General features: G+C 34.6%; 1 protein-coding gene across 4 annotated transcripts in view; it reads left to right on the plus strand.

Annotated features, from left to right (window-relative positions):
- UBE3A (ubiquitin protein ligase E3A) overlaps window positions 1–18,625 on the plus strand; it is a 65,576-nt gene that overhangs the window by 7,976 nt on the left and 38,975 nt on the right. For 2 of the 4 annotated variants that reach the window (XM_004693069.2, XM_012732721.1), the window contains exon 2: window positions 16,926–16,989. The exons of the other annotated variants lie outside the window; for them this stretch is intronic. The gene's annotated coding sequence lies outside the window, so the exon portion shown is untranslated. The remainder of the gene's footprint in view (window positions 1–16,925; window positions 16,990–18,625) is intronic. 4 annotated transcript variants of the gene reach the window in all.

Here is an 18,625-nt window from a genome sequence, read left to right on the forward strand (position 1 = left end):
CCCCCCCGTTTTTGATCCCATTCCCCACTCCACCCCCACAAAATGTCTCTGGTATATGGTTGTTCATTATTTTTGTTATTTTCTCGCCTGAAAACTCACTGTTTTTTGAGAGACATATGCTGATATTATAGATCTAGTTTAATTCATTTAAATGCTGTATGGTACTCTGTGGTCATGTTACATGACAGTATTTCATTATTTGATATTTTTGAGAGGCGTTTTCTTTTGCCTACTATAAGCAATGTTGAAATGATCATTTTTACATTTATCTTTGCATTTCTAGAAGTGTAAATACTTGGAGAATAGGTTGTTAGTATTTTAGTTGCTAAGTTTGCTAAAATGATTGTCAATATATACTTTATCAGCGTTTCATTTTTCAGTATACTAGCCTGTATTTAGGATTGTCAGATTTAAAGATTTTTGCTAACACAATAAATATAGATTGATACATCACCTAATTTGCATTGCAGTCACCTGAGGGTGGATAAATATGTATTGTTATTTTCTACATTTCTAAAATGTTTCATACAGAACTTTAAAAATAAACTATACAACGCTAACATTGTAATTGTAAGGTCCTGTAATTCATATCCAACCTCCTTAACAGTGCAACCATTAAAGCTACCAAATGAAAGTATGACATTCTCTTTTAGAATATAAAAATCTGTTTTTATGTTAGAATCTTGAATGTGTGATTTTTTTTTTATTTTTGGTTTGCTAATAGTCGGGGTTTTAGTACTCAATTTTTTGCTTTTCAGTCCACCTTTGAGTAGATTAGGGAATCAATTTTTTTTTTTGAAAAGTAACTGACATTTAAATATTGAACACTTCAAAATTAAAAAAAATTACTTGTATAAATGGCTACATATTTGGGTTTGATTTTTTTTTTGTCATTATCATAATTTTTTTTAAAGTACTTTTACCACATTGTCTTATTTCATAGAGTTTTATAGAGAGCTTTGAAACCTGTGCATTAAAAACTTAACTTTTATTCATTTCAGAATTGTTTTGACTCTTAGATTTTTACTTTTCCATAATTTAACATCTGTTCTTCCGGGATATATACTTGAAGGGAAAATAGGCATGATTTATCTATTTGATTCTTGTGTATTTTCTTTAAAAATGCCTTATACACGTTGTTAAGTTCACTCTTAGAATTTGATGTTTTAGTTCTTTGCATTGCAAATAATCTTTTTTTTCTTCATTACATTTGATCTTTGCTGATGGTAGGTTTTTTTTTATGCTGTATTTTTTAAAATTTTCAACCTTGAAATGTGCTGTTTTTTTTTTTATTTATTGCGGTATCACTATTTTACATCCTTGCTGGGTGTTTTGACAGTATTGGGTTTCCCTCGTTAGATGTCTTCACCAAAGCACTCCACTCCCACCACCAAAGCAGAAGTATGCATAGTCCCATGGTCCATAAGCTCCCCACTGTTATCCCCTTGTTTTCACCCTCCTCCTCTCAGAAAGCTGAAGATCCTATAGTCAGTTTCTAAGAGTTGGTTTTAAAGTTGCCTGTGTTTAGTTTTTCTATATTCTACATATAAGAGACTCTCTTACACTGTTGGTGTGAATATGGACAGGTCCAGCTTCTGGAAAGCAATGGAGGTTTCTCAAAAAAAAAAAAAAAATGGGTTTACTCTATGGCCCACCATTTCCATTCTTTGTTATTTACCCCCAAAAACACTTATTCCAAAGGAAACCTGCACTGCTGTATTTATACCAGCACTATTTACAATGATCAACATATGGAAACAAACTGAGTGACCAGAGACAGATGAGTGGATCAAGAAGATGTGGTATATACACACAATTCAGAAGATGAATTCGTGTCATTGGCAACAACCTGGATGGAATTGGAAGGGTGTGTCCTAAGCAAAATAAACCAGGAGAAAGAAATACAGGAGAGATAATTTTGCATCCAAATTGGATGAGCTGTATCAATTCTAATAAGTTTAATTCTTTGGGATTCATGTGAGCATTTATAAGTGATCTTTTAAAAGTACAACTTTGTCACTTTATGTTTAGAATTCTTCTTTAGAATAAAATTCAGAGTCCTTACTTGGTCTACAAGATCCCGCAGGATCCTCCATTCTGCTTCCTTCCCCCACCCCCAAACACTAGCTTTTGTTCAGAACCACCTAACAATACTGGCCTTTCTTCAGTTTTTTAAGCTGTCCAACTTCCTTCTTGTGCCAAACCCTTTACCAATACATTTCAATACACCTGGAACACATTCAACAAATTTTCCTCATCCTTGAGGGCTCAACCTACTCAGGGAAGCCTTTGAGAATCTTTGAATTTGCTGGTTTTAGGGTGGTTCCTTGCATTATGCTGTTATTGAATCCTTTTTTCTTTGTGCGGTACTTACCTCAGCTGATATTAAATAATTTCTGTACTCATGAAGATTTTGTGACAAAAGTAAATGTCTCATTTTTAGATGGTTTTAAGATATCGGTGAGCCTGGATAAATGAGTCATGTACAGAGTGGTCAGGTTGTGTTTTTATTTTCCAATTAGAAATATTCCAGTTGTTAACTGCTTATAAGAAAATTTGTAGTTAGGGTACATTGAACATTTTATTAGGGATTAATAGATTAAATATCCTTGGTTTTTAAGTACTTGTCCTTTAAATATGGATGATTTTTGCAATAATGATTTCCTATTTTTAATAGACTAGTTCACTTGAAATTATATGTAGTAAATTTTTAAAAAATTATTTTGAAGTTATAGTAGAAGCTAGTAGTGGTCTTTTGTTATCCATAAATCAAATACTATGTGATGAGTTTGGGCACTACCTTTGATAGGGGAATGAAAAACAATAAAACCTGAAAATAGGTGTTTATGGTTCAAGGAACTCATCTACCTTTAGTTCTGTTAGTATATCTTTACACATCTTTGTGTGTATGTGCTACACAACATAATTCTAGGTTAGACATTATAGAAGGTTGACCTTGTTAACTACAGTGCAGACAGAACCCAGAGGAAGATTTCATAATAAGTTGCTGGGGTTATGTGAAATTGAAACAGTTCTGGTAATTAGGAATTTCTAAAGGATGTCCATTGATGATACTTGAGATACTTCAGATTCTCTTACTACTTCCTCATGAGCCACCCAATCTCATTGGGAAAGGTAGAATTTTAATATTGGCAGATCATGAGTCGACTTTCTGTAATTATTCAGGTAAGTAAAAAGCATGTCTTAATTGCTGTTAGAAGTGTTCACAGAACTTGGGGCGGGGGGTACCATGAGTCATGTTAGAAAGACTTCAGTTCTTTTCCATTGCAACGTGATCTAAAGTTCTTTGTGCAACTTAAGATGCCACCTAGATTTACCAGTACACTGTCAATTTTAAATGTAATTCTCATAAATTATAAACCATAAAATCAAACATGTTCACCTTTCCAAAGAACTGTTATTTTGTGCTGGGTTGCTCCTTTTACCCCTCAACTATTAGTGTGTATGTAGCAAATGTCAAAGGAATATATGTAAGCATATAGTCACATGTAGCTTTTTTCCTTTTGGAGGATTTAAAAAATTATGCCATGTTTTCTATAATTTCCTGCTTCATTGAAATATAATTCACTTACCATAAAATTTACCCCTTTAGAGTATACAGTTCAGTGATTTTCAGCATATCAGTTATACAACCATCACTTTATTTTTCAACATTTTCATCTAAAAAGAAACACTACTTGTAAGTACTCATTGCCCATTCTCTCGTACTCCATGCCCTGACACCTGTTTGCTTTTCTTTTCTTTTTTTTTTATGGTTTTGCCTTCTTGGAATATAAATATAAATGGAATTAAAAAATATTCATCCTGTTGTGTGTATGCTTAATTTTACTTAATGTAGTATTTTTAGGGTATATCTGTATAGCATTTAACAGTATTTCACTCCATTTTTTGACAATACTAAATTGTATGAATATACACATACTTTTATTCGGTCATCAGTTAATAGAAATTTGGATTGCTTCCATTATTTGGTTACTGTGAATCAAGTTGCCATGAGCATGCATATATACCCTTGGTATCTGCAAGGGATTGGTTCCAAGGCCCCCGTGCATACCAAAATCCATATGCTAATAACTCCCTTACGCAAAATGGTCTGGTATCCCCATACAAACTAGGCACATCCTCCTGTGTACTTCAGTCTCTTAAAACGCACCATGTGAGTATACCATGTTAGTGTTATGTAAATAAACCATATTATTTAGGGAATGCTGACAAGGTAAAAAGTGTAAATGTTCACTACATATATAACCATGGTTCACCTACCTACATGGTCCATGCTTCTGTTAGCCTACTGATTAGGGCATATTTAGATGAAACTGCTGCATTGTTGGCTAAGTTATGTTAACATTTGGCAGTAAGGGACTGCTGGAATCTTTCAAAGTGACATCATTGTTTTATAGTTGGATGTCATCACTTTTTGCCAAAACATACATTGTCCCTTCTACTTTTAGCCATTCTGTGGTGTGATGGGATCTCTGTGGTTTTGATTTGCATTTGTTTAGTGACTAGTGATAATGAGGGCTATTTCATGTACTGTTTGGGCATCTTTTTCTGGAGCAGATCTATTCAGATCCTTTTCTGTGTTTTGAGTGATACTTCTTTTTGTTGGATTTTAAGCATTCTTTGTGTGTTCTGATTACAACCCCCTTACTGGGTAACAAGTTAGTTTATAATATAGTGATAGCAGGTGCAGCATTATAGTTCAACATGTGTATATGCTGCATTGTCTACCAAAGGTCTAGTTTCCATTTATCACCATACACCCTTTACCAAGTTTGCTCACACCCTACCGCCTTCCTTTCTAATCACCATCTTGATCTCATAATCTGAGTTCTTGTTTTATTTTTATCTTTTTAAGTTCAAAATGTACAGATTTGTACTTCACCATCTGTTTACAGTGCATCATGGCTTATCTCTGAAAATTTAGTTTCCATCCACTGTCAAACAATTGACTACCTTACTCCTTTTACATGCCCCCTTCTTCACCTCCCTTTCCCTGGTAATTTCCCTTTATTTTGAATCTGAGGACTTTTCGTTAAGGGCTTTGTTTCTTCCACCTGAGTGAATCATATGGTATTTGTCTATCTCCTTTTTACTTTTTTAACTTAGCATAACCCCCTCAATGTCTTCCTGTGTTGTCACAAACGGCAAAAATGATTTATTTTTTTAACAGCCAAATAGTATTCCTTTGTGTATCTATACCACACCTCTATTCACTCATCTGCTGATGGGCCATTAAGCTGTGTCTGTGTCATGGCTACTGTGAAAAATGTAGCACTCTGAACATAGAGGGACAACTATTTGAATAAATAACCAAGTATAATAACTGGCTCATATGGTATATATTTTTATTTTTCTGAGAAATCGCCCTACTATTTTTCATAGTGACTACACTAGTTTACTTCTCATCAACAATATATACGGGGTTCTCTTTCTCCACATCCTTACCAACACTTGTTTCTTGACTTTCAGATAACAGCTATTCTAACAGGTATGAGATGGTTTTTGATTTGCATTTCTGTAGTGATAACTGATGTTAAACAAGTTTTCGTATGTTGCTTGGCAATCTATATCTTTTTGGTCAAATGTGTTTCAACCCTCTGCCCATTTTTTAATAGTGTTGATTGTTTTTTGTTGTTAAATTGTATGAGTTGATTATATACTTGGGATATTAATCCCTTGTTTTATATACGTATGTATGTTTTTATATATGCATATATGTTTTTATATAGTATTTGCAAGTATCCTCTCCCATCCAGTAGGGTTTCTTTCTGTTTTGGTAAAAATTTGATATAGACCTGTGCTTGTTTATTTTTGCTTCTGTTTCCCTTGCCCTTTGAGAGACTCCACAAAAGACTCTAAAGGCACTGTTGAAGAGTTCATTGCCCATCTTTTCTTACATGTATTTTATAGTTTCAGTTCTTATAGTCATCTTTTATTCTACATTAAGTCTGAGTTAATCCTGAATTTTTAAGTCTGAGTTAACTTATGTGTATGGTAAAAGAGAGTGGTCAAGTATCATTCTTTTGCATGTAGTTGTCTGCTTTTCCCAACACAATTTTATTGAAGAGATGTTCCCATCTTCATTTTAAGTTGCCTAGTACTTTAAAGGAGAAAAGAAATAAGTAAGGAATGTGGGGTGGGTATCTTAAGTATTTGGGGGTGGAGCGGATGAGTGCCAAGTTTAGGGTAGCAACAGCTGATGGAGATGAGAGCTAACTATGGCTATCTGTTGTAGATTACAGTGAATGTAGAATGTGGAAACCTTGACATGGACGAGTGCCTTCTGTACCAGTGTGGCTGTAGCAAGTAAGTGGGTAAATAGAAAGAGGCTGTAGGGTAGATCATTTGAATCACAAGGAGTTTGACTTTTTATATGTGAGTGAAATGGGAAGTATTAAGGTTTTTAGCAGAAGAGTGAAAATATATGATTTATGCCTTTAGCAAGATTACCCTGTTGTGTAGAGCACAGACTGAAAAATGACAAGGGTAGAATTGGGTAACTAGTAATACAGATAAGAGGTGATGCCAGTAGGTTGTATGAGTGATGTTAGTGAGGCTGTTGAGAGAGGTTGAATTATTGATATATGTTGAATCTATAGCCCCATAGAATTTGGTAATAGATTAAAGTTTGAAATAAAGGGAGAGGTAAGAAATTATACTGAGGTTTTAGCCAGAACAACTGAGAAAATATGAATTGAATGACTCTTTAATGACTGCACTAAATCTCTGCATCACATGTCATGTCCACATAAATACAGTTTTTACATAAAAATTTGGGGGGACAAGAGAAGAGCAATATCAAAAAATTCCAACAATGTTATATGTGTTAAATGACACCTTAGTGAACATATGTTCTAGAGTAAACCTGAAGTGGAAACCTGTAAGTCTTAAGCTTTCTCAAAGTCTTTAGAACTGAACTAGGAACAGATGTAAGAATTTATAATTCTTCTATTGTGGAATTTAGATTGTTTTCAGTTTTTGCTCTTACAAATAAGGGTACTTATTTCTAGAATTATGATTTCTAGATTTCTAGAAGTATGGCTGATGGATCATGAAGCTTTACCAATTAAAAATTTTGGTAGATAATGGCAGCTACATTTAAAAATTTTAAAGCAAGTTTCATGCCCAGTAACATGTATGGAACTGCTCACTTGCCTCGTTTATGTATGTATAAAATAGTCAGTATTTGAATATAGAATATTAAAAAGTTAGCTTTGTTTTTGGCCCCCCCATTTTCTGCTCTTTTTTACTCTTAATAATTCATAGGTACTTTTTATATGTCATTATTTAAAGCTTTGTTACAATATACAAATACTGTCTTTAAAAGTGTAAGTCATCTTAACTTAGGCTCTGAGTTTCAGCACCTTGCAAAGATGCTATAGAATATTGTATTTTCTTTAGCGCTTTCATAATGTTATTTAGATTTAGATTTATAGATTTAGATTTGGGTACAGTAAGTATATTGTCGGATAGCATGATTTAGATTTAGAGCCCAATTGTATTTCACGTTTTTGGCTGCAATAAGAAATATCTAATGTTTCATTTTTCCACTTGTCTACTTAATTCCACCACTTAAGCAGTCCTTCCTACACTAATTTAAAATGCCACATTTATACATACTACTTTCTTACACATGTTAAAAAGTGAACTTTATTGAAGTAAACTTACATCCAACGAGGTGTACCCATTTTTTAAGTGTATCCTTTGATGTATTTTGACAAATTTATGCGTTGTAACTCCTCCCACAGTCAAGATGTAGAACATCTGAATCAACCTCCAGAAATTCACTCCTGTCCTTTTGTGGTTATTCCTCCCTCTCGGATCCAGGTTACCATTGATCTGCTTCTTCGTTTTGGCTCTTCTAGAATTGCATGTAAATGGAATCATATTATATATACTTTTCTTTGCTTTTGTTTACTCAGCATGTGTTTGAAAGTCCTTTAATTTGTGTTCCTCACTTTTTCTCTTACATTTATAAGCCACAGTTTATTTTTTCATTTTTTGGTGAACATTTAGGTTATTCTAGTTTTAGTCTCTTTTGAACGATGGAATTCATTGCAGGTGTGTCCGTGTGAACACATTTTCATTTCTCTAGGGTGTAAATGCCTTAAACTGGAATTACTGGATCACATGGTAAGTTTATGTTAAATTTATAAGGACCTGCCAAACTACCTTCCAAAATGGTTATATCATTTTGCATTCTCACCAGCAGTGTATATGAATTTGAGTATTTTATATCTTTGTCAACATTTGCTACTCTCCAGTTGCAGGCATTCTGGTGGGTGTGCAATGAATGGTATCCCATTGCAGTTTTTTTTTTTTCCTTTAACTATAGTAGGTATACATATCAACATTTACAATTCTAGCCATTTTTAAGCATATATGTCAGTGACAAAGTACATTTTTTATCTGGAATTCTTATCACAAACTGAAATTCTTACACCTATTAAACAAATATTTGTTCAAGTCCTGATTTCAGTTCTTTTGAGTATAGACATAGGAAGAAATTGCTGGATCGTATGGGAGTCATATTATGTGTAATTTTTTTTGAGAAACCACCGTATCAGTTTCCAAGGTAGCTGTGCCATTCTATTTCCCCCAGCTGTATACTTCTGATTTCTCCACATCCTTTCATTCTTTTTTAAAATAATTATCATGCTAATGGATATATAGAGTGTCATTATAGTTTCAGTTACATTCAGATTAATTTTCTTGATGATTAATGATGCTGAGAAGTTTTCTTGGGTTTATGAGCCTTGTGTATATATTTTATGAGTATCTAAGACATTTTTCATATTGTTTTTCCAGGATACAGGTTCGTTCTTAGCTAGATATATTCATTTCTTCTGTATCATTGCTAATTTTCTGGTTATATAATTTTCTGGTTACAAGAAGGGAATGTTGAAATCTTTACTGTCTTTTCAGTTTTATCTATTTTTACTTCATATGTTTTGAAAATGTCTTCAAGTGCATTCATGTTTTGGACTGCTTGATTTCCTCGATAAATATCCATATGAAATACCATTGTTGGTCTCTCGTTAAATGTTCTTTGTCCTAAAGTCTACTTGTGTTGTTAATATAGCCACTTTTCCTTTCTTATGATTCGTGTTTATATGTATGTACATTATATCTTGCTATCACTTTACTTTCAACTCATCTGTTAAATTCTGTAAATTTTTATACTAAAGTATCATTGCATTATTACATAAAAGTTTCGGGTTTTCATCATTGAGAATCAGTGTGCAAATGATTATAGTAAGTTCATTGCTGACCACCCAAGATCTCCTCTTCACCATTTCATTGCCCCCTTTGCCCTTATTTAGTCACCCTTCTTCCCCTGCCCTTCTGGTATCCACTAATTGGTCTAATAGTATCCACTAATTGACTAAGAGTCAAAAAGTCTTCTTTCATGTTTGTTTTTTCTGTATGCACCTAAGTGAAATCATACGGTGTTTCTTTCACTGACTTACTTCACTCAGCATAATTCCCTTTGGACCATCCTGTGGTTGCACATGACAGGATTTCATCTTTTTACATATATACGTGTGTGTGTGTGTGTGTATGTGTGTGTGTACATAATATGTATATAATGAAAACATACTTATAAATTTATATATATGTATATATATGTGTGTGTGTGTGTGTGTGTATATATATGAGAAAAGTATTACATCTTTATCCAGTAAACAGTTGATGGATATTTAGGTTGTTTCCAGTTAGTGGTTATTATAAATAGTGCTATAATAAGCAGAGGTGTGTATATAATTCTTTGAATTAGTATCTTTATATTTTTCAGGTAAAATACCTAGAAATCATTTAATTGGATCTTAGGGAATTTACATTTTAATGTTTGAAGCATTTCCATAACTACTTTTCGTAATAGCTGTGCCAGTTTACATTCCCATCAATATTGTTTAAGCCATTTTTCTAACTAATTTTTTACCATCTTTGCTTTTTAATTTGAAAGTTCAGTCCACTCACTTATATTGTAATATCAGTATGGTTGGTTTTAATACCAACAAGTTGTTTTATGTTTGTCCTATCTATATTCTTTCTGTTTTTCCACCTTTCTTTTGGGTCAGTAGAATTTTTTTGAAATTTATTTTAGCATTAGTTTATACCTTTTCCTTCCCCAGTGGTTGCATTAGGATACAACATGCATCTTACTCAGCCTATTTTCCAAAGTATTACACCTCTTAGTGTGTAAGAATTTTAAACAACATGAAGTAACTTATTGTGTCTAATCTTTTTTTGCTGCTATAATATTACATTTTACCTCCATGTTATACATTTCACAGTAGAACTTGAAATTATTTTTTTAAATGATCTGTTTTGGAAATTTTAAGACCAAGAGCAACCTTCTTTAATATGTCCCTGTTACTGTTTTCACTTACTTTGCTTTGTGTAGATGTGTTGAGTCTCACACAAACCCACATTTGCCTCTACTGTTACTTTCCTTGCATTTGAAGAATTTTAAAATTGGTAAAGTGTAGGTTTGTGGGCCAAAGATAATTTCAGCTTTTATTTGTATGAAGTGCCCTCATTTTATGCTTTAATGTTATATCAGGAAAATTTTCAAACTTACATGAATGTGAAGTAATTGTAGAATGTGTTTCCATAATTAATATTTGCTATGTTTACTTTGATTCTCATGTTCATATATTATTTAGTCTTATTTTTAGATGACTTCCAAAGTTGCTATTGTAGTATTTACATTTTCTTTAACTTCTGTAGTATTTACTTTCTCCTTTACTTCTGTAGTATTTACTTTTTCCTTAACTTCAGTGTGTACAATGTCAACTAAAACTTAGTAGTTTAGTATTATTAACTGAATTTAATGTATTTTTCCATTTATCTATTTCTGTGAAATGAATCACCCCAAACTTGGTGCCTTAAATACCAGCAGTTATTTATTTTGCTTATGTGTCTGCACTTTGCACAGAGATTTACAGGTATAGCTTGTCTTGGGCTTACGCATGTCATCTAGAATGGGGTAACTTGATGACTGGAGACTGGAATCATCTGAAGGCTTGCCCGCACACCTGGAGTTGGTGATGTCTGTCAGAACTTCAGGTGGAGGCCTGGTCTGGAACACTTACATGTTGTCTTTTTAGATGGTTGCTTGTCTTCTTTGCAAAGTGACTGGCTTCCTTGCCAGTTGGTGGCTAGATTCCAAGACTGAGATACCCAGAGAGAGCAAGACAGAAGTATGTGGCATTTTTATGATGGCATCAAAAGTCACATAGCACATACTCCATTCTAAGGTCTTTATTGAAAGAGCCACAATGAAGGAGAAGGGACATTAGGGACCCTACCACCTCATGGAAGAATGTTAGTGTTGCCTTTTAGTAAGATAATGTGGGAAGGTTGATACTAATGGTGGCCATATTTGGAAGATATAATCTGCCATATAAACCATTCTGTGAATTTTGACAAATGCTTACCCCTTTGCAGCACAAAGTACTATTAAGTTTTAGAATTTGTTTCCTTAGGTTCCTTCCCGATAGCATCTCCTAAAAATCAACCATTTTTCTGATCGCTTTCAACATATATTGGATTAGTTTACTTTAGAACTTCATGTATCATAGTACTTACTTGTATAGTAAATTCTCACTTAACATAACTTGATTATTGGGAATTATGGCTAAGCAAATGATATATAATGAAATCAATTTTATCATAGTTTAATTGACATAAACAAGGGTTAAGTTTCTATGGCATGTTTCTGGTTACCAAAACGTTTAAACGTCTAAATAAAGTCCCAAAACACTTGTAATGTAGAACAGTAATTGTGTTCATTCTACTCATTTCCCAGCCTACTCTAGTTTAAGACTGTGGCTCACCAAAGCCTGTAGTGGTGGCTTTGTTAGTAGTGGATAAGTTAGAAGTCAGCCTTGGATAGGATGCCACTCCATTGCAGGAAGCACTCACAGACACACACACCAACACAGTCCAGGTAGGACAATGTAGACACACCAGTGAAACTCTTTGGGATGTGGAGGAATCAGAGTACCCATAGAAAACCCAGGCAGACACGAAGAAAATACAAACCATGCAGAAGTGGTCCCAGCCAGGAATTGATTTTTTTTTTTCTTGTCAGCATTAGAATAAAGCCATGCTGAACAAAACAACATTACACAATGACCTGCTATATAAGGTTTCTTTTATTCAGCATAATGTTTTTGATATTCACCTATTTACTGCATGTATCAGTACTTTTTCCTGTTAAGGGCCACCTAGACTTTTCAGTTCTTAGCTGTAAATAATAAAATGGCAATGAACAGTTGTGTGAAAGTCCTTGTGTGGATACATTTGCCTTCTTTTCTTTTGGGTAAATACTTGGAGTGTGATTATTGGATTATAAAATAATTACAAATGTTGCCAGGTATTTTCCCCAAATTGGTTGGTTTTATACTCCAGTCAACAATAGGTGAGAGTTCGTTACTTTACAACTTTGCTAACATGTAGGGCTGTCAACATACCTATTTTGGTATAGATGTTGTGGTTTTTCTTTTGAATAAAAATTTTACTTCATTTATTATTCTAGGTGGACATGTTTTTCTTTCAGCTTTTGCTCCCGATGAGAAGTCTGGTTTCTTATCTTTCTTCCCTTTGTACTTATTCTTAAGATTTTATCAATACTGGGTTTGTTTGTGATTGTCCTGCTTAGGAGTTGTGAACTTTTTTTCTTGAAGTCTGTGGCATTTTTTCAGATTTGGAAATGTCAGCCTTTTTTCACTTAATACATTTTAAAAGCACCTGTCTCCCTTCTTCCACCATCTCTGTTCTCAGGATTCCAGTTACATTAGGTCATTTTACATTGCCTTCTGTTCACTAGCATGTTCTTTTTGTCTTTCTGTGTTTCATCATGCCTGTCTTCTCTTTCACTCTTCTCTGCAGTGTCAGATACTTTCAGATAGTGTATTCCTAAAGTTCCATTTTATTTGTTGTTGTTTCCCCTTCATGTGTTCCTTTGAGTCCTTGAGCATATTTATAATAGTTACTTGAAAGTCCTTGGGTGCCGATGCTACTCTTTTCTTAGGATCCATTGCTTTGTTTTTCTGTTGGTTATGGGTTATATTTTCCTGTTTGCATATGTAATGACTTCTTACTGGATGCTGGACATATAATAGTCTGGTGTTCAGTGTCTAAATTTTGTTCTCTTTACATTTGTTTTGGCAGCCAATTGCTGGTCAGCTTGATCCTTTCAGGTGGGACTATGTGTATAAGAAAACTCAGGCTAGTGACTACCATTAATTATAGTTCTCTACAGGTGCGCTGGTGTCAGTGTATTCTCTCTTAAGTTTGGAAGGAACTTAGGAATCTGCCAGTCCTGTATGCACACAGGGAGTATTTAAACCCACAGCTCCTTTCCCTAGTTTCATGGAACCTTTCACTGCTTAGTACATAGTAGCCAACACAAAGGACTGCCACAGTGCATTCTCTGGAACCTCTGCTGCGTGCCTTCCCTTCTTTCTGCTAGTCTTACAAAGTCCTACTTGAGACTCAGTTCTGAGCGTTTGCATTTCACCTCAGTAAGAATATTGTCCTCTGACTTGGTTTCCCCTTCGTTGACTGAGGTTGGAAAGTGCCTCCAAGTAGAAATAGAGCATTAGAGGGTTCACCACATTTCTGTCCTTTTATGGATCACAGTCCTGCGTTGTCTACTACCTAATGTGTCTGAAAACAGCTGTTCATGTATGTTGTCAGTTTTTTTTAAGATTTATTTATTTATACATACAAGAACTAGGGTGTAGGTCAGAGGAGTAATAGATGAGAAGATTTACCAGAGACAGACAGTGGGAAGTAAAACAGGTGATCTACTGAAACACACTGCTGAGGGGAGCAGTGGACAAGACTGGAGAGTTCTGTGCCATGTGGGTCACTCCCAGGCTGGGGATCCAACTTGTGCTGCAGTGGCTGCCAATAGCTTCAGAGTGCTGAGATTTAACTTCTTGTACCACCAGGGAGGCCCAGTTTTTCTTGTTTTTGACAAGAAACAGTAGATACATACTTCCCCTGGACTTTCTGTTCCACTTATCTGCTTTATCTAATGCCCATATCTTACTTGGTTTTTGAAATAAACATTATTTTTCATGTTAGATCCAACTGTATTCTTGTCTGAATGAAAAGTACACAGGCTCTTTTGAAAACCTGAAATGAAATCGTAATGTAATATCTGCTGTGAATACTATTTTACTACATACTTATATAAGATTGACTGTTTTTATTTGAATGGTATTTTTCCTATATATATAGGAAAATGATGAAATATATATATATATATTTCATCATTATTCATTTTTGTGCAGTTGTCGCCCATTTTAATCCCTTTCCCTCCTTCTCTTCTGCTGAATGTCTCCAGTTTGTAGTTGTCTGCTAGTTTTGTCTTTTTTCCCACCAGCTCCCTTATTTGGCTCTCTTCATTCCTCCTATAAGTAACACCATCCAATATTTTTCTTTTTTCCTTCTGACTTAAAAAATAAACTTTTGACTGAAATATAATACAGGAGAGTGCACTTATAAATGTGCATGTAGCTCACTTAGCTGGCACGCAGATCAGGAAACATCAGCATATCCTTTGAAGCCCCTTGTGGTCTCTTGTGTCACTGCCTCTCATCCCCCAGGAGTAACCACTGTCTTGGCCAACAGCATAGATTAGATTGGCCTGCTTTTATTCCTGATGTAATTAAATCAATCATACTTAGTTGTGTATGGTTTCTATCACTTAAGATACTTGAGATTCATCCACATTGTTGGTTGTGTAGTGGTTGCTTATAGTAATTGCTATACAGTAATCTGTTTTAAGAATAGGCCAGAATTTTGTTCTTTCTGTTAATGGACATTTTAAACACTTTTGGTTTGGAGTTACTATATTGCTACTCTAAACAATCTGCTACCTGTCTACTTGTGAAGTATGTACAGTAGTACCCTTTATCTGCAAAGGATATGTTCCAAGAACCCCCAGGGGATGTTTGAAACCATGTATGCTAATGAAGCTTATATATATTGTTTCTTTCTATACACATTTGTGATAAAGTCTTGTCTATAAGTTAGGCACAGTTATGGTTAACATCTACACCAATAAAATACATTAATAAAATTTAAGGTCTTGTTTCAGAGTATTTTACATGTAATATTTTCAGAAATAAAGTAAGATAAAGGACCATGGGATTTAAAATATGTAAGAAAGATGATGACTTTTACAAGAGACATTTCAGTGGGTGGATGCTTTGTATGTTAGCAACTGTTACATCTTTTTGGCATTTGAAGGAGAATAAGGAAATGGCATTCTAGGGAGTTAATGGAGTTGAGGAAATTGTATCAAGAGTACTATATATGAAAGCAGTATTTAAAAATTTAGCCTGAAGAATGTACTAGGATGAGGAGAACTTGAAGATGAAGACTGGAACAATCTGTGGTCAGTTGTAAAGTTTATAGATAAAACTTAGCCCCATAAATGGGATATATGTTGACATGGTACAAGAGAGCCAGAGTGGTATGGGGATACAATTTTTTTTTTAAAGTGATAAAAAGGGTAGTCTGTGAAGTTTAAAAGGAAGTAAAAGGAATCAGCTATTGGAAAGGTGAAGGACATACCAAATATAATAATATACATATGTGTACATGTGTGAGTAGAGAGTAGAGAGTTGACAGATGGATTATTTTAAGAAATGAAAATATAGATTAACATGGACATTTCTTATTCTTGATCTCATTTCCTATATATAGATCACCTGCTTGAATCCTCTGTTGGATTAGATAAAATGAAGGTACTAGGTTGGTGTCAGAGTGCACCTATGGCCCTGGTGCTCTAGGTTTCTGCCCTCTAGCATGTGGCCTTATAGATCTGGCATTTCCTCTGGCATTTCCTCTGTGGCTGTATTCCTAATCTTCTAGCAAAAGATTTCTCAGATTGGGGTCTGCATAGTACCTGAAATGTATGTTAAAATTAAATACTCGGGCACCTTCACCTTATGTACTGAAAGGAATATCTAGACGTAGAGATCAAGTCTATGTATACATTTTTTAGATTCCATTGGTGATATTATAAATGGAGTTTGTGAATCAGCCCTCTGAGGTCTTAAACCAAGGTTAAGTTGTAAAAGAATATGTGTATGTAGTGAATTTATTTTCAGCCATCAGCTGTAGGAAGTTTCTTAGTTTTTGTGACTTGATTTTTTTCTTATATAATAAAAGAAAATGGATTAAAAGACTTAAGTTCTTAGTCCACTAAGATGAACTCATTCTCTACAAATGAGTTAAGAATTTATAGATTATTTGGGTGCATACTCTTAAGTTTCAGAATTTGTTTTTGACGAGTGACATTTTGAAAGCTATAAAAAATAATTGCTGCCATGTATCGAGGCCCAGTTATGACCAGGAAGCAATATCCTACACACTCATATTTCTCTTAACACAACAACCTAATACATGAGACTCAGGTGGTAAAAGGGCCTGTTCAGGACTTCAGCAGGTGGTAGACATCTGCGCATATGTGTAGCTAACGCGTATTGTATGAATAGCTCAGTGCACAGTTTAACCAAAAGCTAGATTGCTATAGATATCTGAAGGAGCAAGGTAGAGGCTGTAGTTGAAACAGTTTTCATACATTTTAGCTCATTTAAAGGGAGGGAAGACACTAAGTTCTGTGAATGAAAATAGGAACCATTTTCCCATTCTGCAGGGATTTTGTGGCTGGCAGGCCACAGGACCTGCTTAACCACACTTAACACATACCCTAGCAACAGTAGGGGCATTTGTCTTGACATGTTTTTGATATTTATAAATTTTCAGAAAAATGAATTTGCTTTTACAGTAAATTTTAGGAAAAAAATTTCTTTGAAAGTGCATTCAGTGATTTATATAAAAAGAATTGAGTGAGGTGTTTTATATTTTAGGTTAAAAATCTGTAAGAGCCTGATTTTAGAATTCACCAGCTCCTCAGAAGTTTGGCGAAATATGGTATGTTTCTGTTTTATTTTTTGGAATTTAAAATTGCATGTATATCTTAATATCATGGTTAGAATGATGGCAAATCTTTACAGCAAACTGGGGGGGCCTGCCATTTTTAAAACATTTTGTTAGCTGCCAAATGGCTGTGGTACCAGATAGATTGTATGAGGGACCCAAGTGGGTTACCAAAAGAATTTAGAGGAGGTTAGTGTGCTATGAAAAGTAGGATAATATGTAAAAGAAGATTGAAGACATAGATTTGGCTGTTAGGCTATGAGTTAATAATTGCTTCCATTCGTTGAGCTCTCACTATGTGCCAGGCACTGGCCTGAGCAATTTCTGAGTTAGCTTGTTCATCCTCGTGACAGCCCTCTGGAATAGATACTACTATTATCTTAGTTCTACCTATGAGGAAACTGAGTGGGGGTGGAGAGTGGGGTTTAAGTAACCACCCAAACTTCCCATCTTGTAAGTGTCCAAACTAGCACATGAGTCTATTTGTGTTCTATTTGAGCATATGAAAGACTAAAAGAGAGGACTTGGTAATTTTCAAAATACATGTAGCTCTTTAATTGATTCACTTCAGTCAGATATAAAGTATTTTAACTTTTTAATGTTTACAGTTTGGAAAGTTATAGACTTGTTTGGGTCTTCTAAATTTACATATACTATTAGTGTTAGGAGAACCTAAGAGGGAACTGTATTGTCACCACATTGAATTTAGGGACACTGTTACCTTCTTTCATGTAACCTCAGAATGTTCTAGTTTCTTATTAGGAGACATATAACTGTGATAGGAAATTTTGGGAAATTGAATTCTCCCCATTTTTGGAACCCCCTAAAGTTACTTATGTATACTTGGGCCAACCCTCACTCTTGAAGCCCAAGTTCATACAGAGGTGTGGACTCAGACTTTGGTATTTCAACCCTTACATTGGGATTCGTAGTTAAAACTTGCTAAGTTTTATGTTAGGTTCTGCTGGCATCTATGCCATTAACCTTCTATTGCTATTGTGACTTTGAAGGTGTTAACTATCAAGGGCCTTTTTTCCCCTCCCTTCTAATTTATCATCTTTCCTAACTTTGCTTCTCAGGTTTGTCCTTGATATAAAGAATAGTAGGGACATATCGGGGAATAACTGCAGTTGACCTTAGAACAGCACAGGTTTGAATAGTGTTCCACTCCTATATAGACGGTCGTTTTTAGTTAATGGGTTTTGGCACTCATGGATTCAGTAAAGTGGATGCTGAACAGGTATTTTAGGAGGGTAGAATATTAATTAAGGTTTTCAAATGGCAGAGGCTGGGATCCCTAAGTTCCATATTCAGAGTCAACAATAGTTGCGCAAAATGAGCTCAGATTTGACCAATGACAATCTGGAAAGGTCATTTAAGGTCAGGTAAGGGAATCCAAAGATATTTGGATGAGGGAGGGAGAATGTTTTCATTCTCTTTCATGAAATTTAATCTTGGTGAATTATGACTGAGAAGTATAGAACATGTTTTCATGAAGTACCTGAGAGGTTTTGGCTAATACTAGATTATTCCATTTAAATGTAGAATGAGTAGGTCTGGACCTGGACTTTGGGGTGTGTGTGTGTGTGTGTGTGTGTGTGTGTGTGTGTGTGTGTGTGTGTGTGTGTGT

Source organism: Condylura cristata, unplaced genomic scaffold, assembly GCF_000260355.1.
Source record: "Condylura cristata isolate star-nosed mole 26May11 unplaced genomic scaffold, ConCri1.0 scaffold00035, whole genome shotgun sequence".
In the NCBI taxonomy this organism is placed as follows: domain Eukaryota; kingdom Metazoa; phylum Chordata; class Mammalia; order Eulipotyphla; family Talpidae; genus Condylura; species Condylura cristata.